The 6,000-nt window shown below is 42.5% G+C and overlaps 1 non-coding gene across 1 annotated transcript; it reads right to left on the bottom strand.

Annotated features, from left to right (window-relative positions):
• Positions 1-4,664: 4,664 nt before the first annotated feature.
• Positions 4,665-4,736, bottom strand: TRNAQ-UUG (transfer RNA glutamine (anticodon UUG)). Its single transcript has one exon. It is a non-coding gene; the product is annotated as a tRNA-Gln (tRNA).
• Between the last annotated feature and the right edge of the window lie 1,264 nt (positions 4,737-6,000).

Here is a 6,000-nt window from a genome sequence, read left to right as displayed (position 1 = left end):
CAAATCATCCATATACAAAATTTTACAAATATATAAAACATTTATTAAAAGTACACTTATTAAAACAAAAAATAGTTCCTTGTCAGAGGATTTTCTTTTAGACAATGGATGAGAATAACAACCCGACGCGTTTCGTCTCACTAAGAGACTTCATCACGGGTGCTTTACAAACATCTTTATTGGTCTGTATGGGAATTTTCTCCTTATTTCAAAGATTAAAATTCTCTATGTTGAGATTAATTGTAGTACCAAATAAGTGAATTTTTCATTTGATGTGATCTTACTTTTATATATAGTTGGTTTTTTAGTGTGTTCTTTAATCACTCAGTTTATAAGCAATTATTGTAGGGATATCAATCAATTTGGGGCTCTAAAATTTACCAGGTATCAATACCGTCGATAGAAACGTCCCATATATGTAAGTTCAACTTTCAAATCAGAACTGCAATTCCAGCCTTATTCTCCAATGAGCATACAATAGAGAAATCATTTGGAAATAAATCCAATTTTTCAAGGCAGTTTTTAATCCCTGATTACCACCAGCAGTAGTGTGCTCCTCTGTGTCTTATGGTATTTTAGACCAATTCAGGAAAATGTGCAAAAAAAGCTGACAAAAAAAACAGATTAAGGATAACCTGATCTGGGGTGAACAGAAAGCCTTAAAATGCCTTTATTTGGACAATTACATTGTCATTAAGCCGGCGGATAAGGGTGGGGGATTGTCATATTGAATACAAGTGATAATGTGAAATAAACACTGAAGCCCCGTACACACGGGGGAGATATATTGCTCAGCCATATATTGCTAGCAATATATGGCTGAGTAATATATTGCGCAGTTTCTCCTTTTCATCAGCGACCAGAGATGGTGTCTGATGAAAGGGAACCTCTGCCGGGGGAGCAGCAGAGGTAATCAGCAAGCTCCTGCGACCAGCGATCATAAGGGGGCTAAAAACAGGAGCACGCACCCGGCGATTTATCGCTGGTGCGCACTCCAATCGCTGGCAATATGGTCGCCAGCGACCATATTTCCAGCGATTTTAGCCCCTATCGCCCCCGGGTGTACACAGCTAAAGATAACTAGATAATACCAACATTTATGAGAAATTAAGTTACAATCCCACCACCCGATACCAGCGTAAATTAAAGGACCTTCTAGTTCAGTGATGGCTAACCATGACACTCCAGATGTTGTTGCCCTGCTACAGTTTTATTATTTGACCATGCTAAAACTGATGCAGGGCATGCTGGGATGTATAGTTCAACAACAGCTGGTGTCAAGGATAAACATCACTGTTCTAGATGCAGCGAAGTATGAGGGAGCGGTATCCAATGACACTGCATCTATTTTGCATAACCTACCAACAATTCACAAATCACTGTGCACTCCACCAGGGCATCTAATTATTTCTGGTGTTGGGTCCCCCACTAATAAGGTTAGTGTTGCAAAACCTCCACGTGGCTCACTCTGCTCATCATGCTTCAAACAGTTACCGATCCCAATCAAAGTCCATGTGGATGGTAAAGCATGAAAAAGTCCCCCAAAAATGTAAACATTTTTTAAAAAGTCATGTGTTGACATTTTCTCAACATCGACTTAGTGCATGTTGACCTTTTGGTACTGACATATTGACTGTCAACATAGACACTGTTCACCTATCATTTGTATACCAGAGGTTTTATATTGACTTGTAATAAAGGTTTTTGTAACACAGTAAACAGAATAAAGCTGTCACAATTTGAGGCTGCATTAGGTAGACCTTAATGGACTACACTAGTTAGTTAATTGCCTTAACAATTTAATTGGGCCAAACATAAGGACATAATCATTACATCCAGCCAACTAGTTGGCTGCTTGGAATGATAATCTGGCAGTGTGTGGGAGCAAACAATAATCACTTGTCTCTTCCTACTCACAGAAAAACACCCAAAAATGGTTGCTCCAACTATTTGGGAAAATAACATAATAATAATTTTATTTATATAGCGCTCTTTCTCCAATAGGACTCAAGGCACTTAACAAATAGAATGAATGTTATACAGTACAGAAACAATGAACTACAGAAAAACTTATAAACTATACTTAAGGGAATGAAGGAAATGCTTGAGTAAACAGGAAAGTCTTGAATCTGTTTTGAAGCATTCTAGAGTGGGGGCATCTCGAACTGTGTGGGGAAGTGAGTTCCATAAAGTTGGAGCCACATGGCTAAAAGCTCGACCCCCAGATGAATTATGGGAGATCCTAGGTACTGCTAAAAGTCCTTCATCTACAGACCGCAGTAATCGGGTAGGACAGTGTGGAATCAGAAGCTGCTTCAGGTACCTTGGGCCTTGGTCATGTAGGGCTTTGAAACTCAGTAAGTTGATCTTGAAAATGATTTGCCATTTTATGGGCCGCCAATGAAGGGAGTAGAGAATGGGAGTTATGTGGCTAGAACGGGATGGTTGGTTAACAACCTGGCAGCTGTGTTTTGCACCAGCTGTAATTGGTGCAGTTCTTTTGCTGGGGGACCAATGTAGAGGGCATTACAGTAATCCAAACAAGATGATACAAATGCATGTATGACTTTTGTGAGATCTTCAGAGGTGATTAAGTGTTTGAATCTAGCTATGTTCATCAGATGAAAGAATGAGGATTTGATTGAGGCTGATATATGATGATTAAGTGTCAAGCCACCATCCAGCACCACACCAAGATTCCGCACATGATCAGCGTTTTGTATTTCTGTACCCCCAAGTGTCAGTCCAGTTGGGTGGCTGTGCTGCAGTCTTTTCCTTCGATGTTGAGGCCCCTGTTTTATCAGGATTCAGTCTCAGCCAACTGGCACTCATCCATTCCTGGAGCTCAGCTAGACAGCTATTTAGGGTTGTTATTGGGTTTACAGTGCCCGGAGCAAAGGACAAGTACAGTTGTGTATCATCTGCATATTGATCATCGAATGATTTATCCGGTGCACGCAGTTCAGAGTGACCCATATAGTCACTCTAAACTGTGGGCGCCCTGTGCAAGTTCAGGGCGGGCAGCTGACATCCGGTGATGTCAGCTGCCTGCCCCCTGCATGTCCGTCAAGGCCTCATTAGCCTGAGAATGCCCAGCATTCTCATGGAAACGCTCATGGAATGCTGTGCGTTCCCATATGCTAATTAGCTGGCCAGCGCACCCCGCCCTCCTCCACCCCCGCTCGGCATGTAGGGTGCGTGCACCCGGCGAACCGAAAGTTCACCGTGGGTGCACGCACCCTGTGTCTGCACATGCGCAGAATCGTGCATGCGCAGACACAAATCATCAGTCCTCTGTGCGAACGCACGGAGGACCGAAGCAATCAAAATAAGGTCCAAAGTGCAGAAAAAAGCAGAGATTATGTTGAGAAATAATGTATATGTCTTTTATGAAAGTTGATTAAAATAAATTCTACAGCCAGAGTGTTTTAATCAACTTCCGGTCCCGGAGCTTCACTTCGGAGTGTGGGATGACGCTTCTGGGGACCACCAAAGTGACAATACTATTAAACACACTTATCTAGTGCAGAATGATATAAAAACAAGAATCTTAATGCTGATCTCAAAAACACTTCTATAAAAGCAGTTAGCAGGTCTCCACTCGGGAGTGTAATCTGCAACAGTGATAGGAAGACTGTGCATCGCGCACAGAAGAATATTTAAAGTGACAGTGACAATAAAAAATTGTGAAAAATTATTTTGACAATACATTAAAAAAAAAATGTGAAAAGTGAACCTTAGTTGGCATGACATCTATGCCTAGGACTGCTGAAGGCACCAGAAGCTTCAGCGGTCCCATGGATGCTAGGGGCCAGGGCTAGTGACTAGCAGCTAGGCACTTGGGGCAGCTGCTGTCTCTGCCACACTGCCCCCCCCCCCTCCCCAGCACCCGGGGCATGTAACCCCCTAGCTCCCCAGTAGTTACAGCCCTGGGCATTGGGCCCCTAGGGTTATGGGGCCCTTGAGCAACTGTTTATCAAGTCCATGCGCTAAGACGGCCTTGCATTACACAGCCTTAGGCATTGACTAATTGATGGGAGCTTTCCAGGCTGGAAAAACTTGGCAGGGGGAGAGGGGGCTACATCCTCCATGGCTGCAGCTTGCAGGGGCACAGGAGTAGTGGACTATGGGACATGACCATTTCTCCGTCAGGGAGGGAGGAACAGTGAGCTTTGGAGATAAACTTGAGTGGGTGCAGGGGGAGCTGCGGGCCCTGAAAACAGCTCGGGCCCCAGAGAAGCTGCACCCTCTGTAGACATTTCTCTTTTGTCGAACGGCCCTGTATAATCCCCCAAATGCTGAAACAAGTCAATCGTAGTGCTGCAAACAGGGTTTGTGAGAGAGAATAAAAGAGGTTTCACCGAGATTGGAACTGGGAGTGATGGCGGATGGTGTAGGGGACTCTAGAAACGTCAGTGTATCAGGCTTCAAAATTTCTGTTGCTGGTCCTGGATCAGATGTTCTGCTTTTCTTGGGAGATATGCTTAGTTGACATATATGAGGTATGCACGGGAAAGCCTCTAGATTTTGTTGCTTTAACCACTGAGCCACAGTTTTACCAGTGGGCTAATCTTTTAATAATCAGAGGCTTATTTATATATATAATTTAGGGCTTTGGCAGCATATTTAATTTACTGCATGATAATTAAGAAAACTAAACATTTAGGTTCCACCGAGATTTGAACTCGGATCGCTGGATTCAAAGTCCAGAGTGCTAACCATTACACCATGGAACCCTATGAAGGAACACTGTGACACAGTCTGAATGTGCTCTAGTATCTAGCATACAGTAAGTCTCTATACTATGCACTCATAGATGTTTCTAACTCAGTGATTTGAAATAATTTTTTCACCACTAGTATTTGTATACCCAACATTTGGAAAACAATGCATCTGTAACGTATATACCATTAGGTAAAATGTTTAGGTGCCACTACATATATAGAAATAAATGTGCTATAGGCAATTTGTTGTTTTTTTAAATACAGAAGAATAGAATGGATTTTGCATATATAATTCTCACATAATATAACTTATTAAAGAAACTAGATTGACAATAAAACTATACCTCACACTTTTTTTTTTTTTTTATAGAACATTGTTATCAAGGACCTACTACAAATCATGGGGCTAAAATAGGATCCTTCTGTCCTTATGTGCCTACTTATCAGCTGGGTGTCTTGCTCTATGTAACCGTTCAACTGCCCATGCATATCAAATGTTCCTGGGTCAGTCAGGACAGGTCCAAAGTTTCTTGGCGCTCTAAGCAAAGCTAAATAATACCCCCCTGCTCCTTTCAAACACTCCCTAGCCAACCCCTCCCATACACATAAATGGTTTCCAGTAATTAGGTCAAGATTGTCTAGGTGAACAGACAGAAGATCGACATATGAAAAAGTTCAACATGCATTAAGTTGACATAGTGAAAAGGTCAACACAATCAAAAGGACCACGTGGAATTAAGGTCGACATAACTTTTTGTGTTCACACTTTACCTTCCCATAGAGTTAGATTATAATAGTGTGTCGAGCGCAAACTAGATGGTGTCCATGTTGACAGACACCAGAAAAGTAAAACCTTTATTCCATGTCAACATTTTCCATGCTAACCTTTTGACAATGTTGACCTAATGCATGTCAACCTTTTTCATGTGTCAACCTTCTGTCTGTTGACCATTAGTTGTCAACCTAGTGACTGCCAACCTACACATACATGCACTGATGCTCCCATTCATTCCTACACTGAAGCTTCGTTCACACATACTGTATATACACTGGTGCTTCATTTATACAGATATACACTGCTTCCATATATACATCCCATCCCTGTGCCACACTAAGATTACTACTACGCTGGCATGTTGGCACTGTCTACTGCTGGCCTGCTGCTTGGCCATGGAGTCACTGACCAGGCTGCTGCTGCCGGTTCCCGGATCTGGGGGGATGTGCGTACAGGCACAGCTGCTGGCGGGGTTATTGGCTGGAATATCAAGGTATGGGG

This window comes from Crinia signifera, chromosome 11 (assembly GCF_055691185.1).
Source record: "Crinia signifera chromosome 11, ASM5569118v1, whole genome shotgun sequence".
Lineage (NCBI taxonomy): Eukaryota > Metazoa > Chordata > Amphibia > Anura > Myobatrachidae > Crinia > Crinia signifera.
This window is presented reverse-complemented; position numbering and strand designations above follow the sequence as displayed.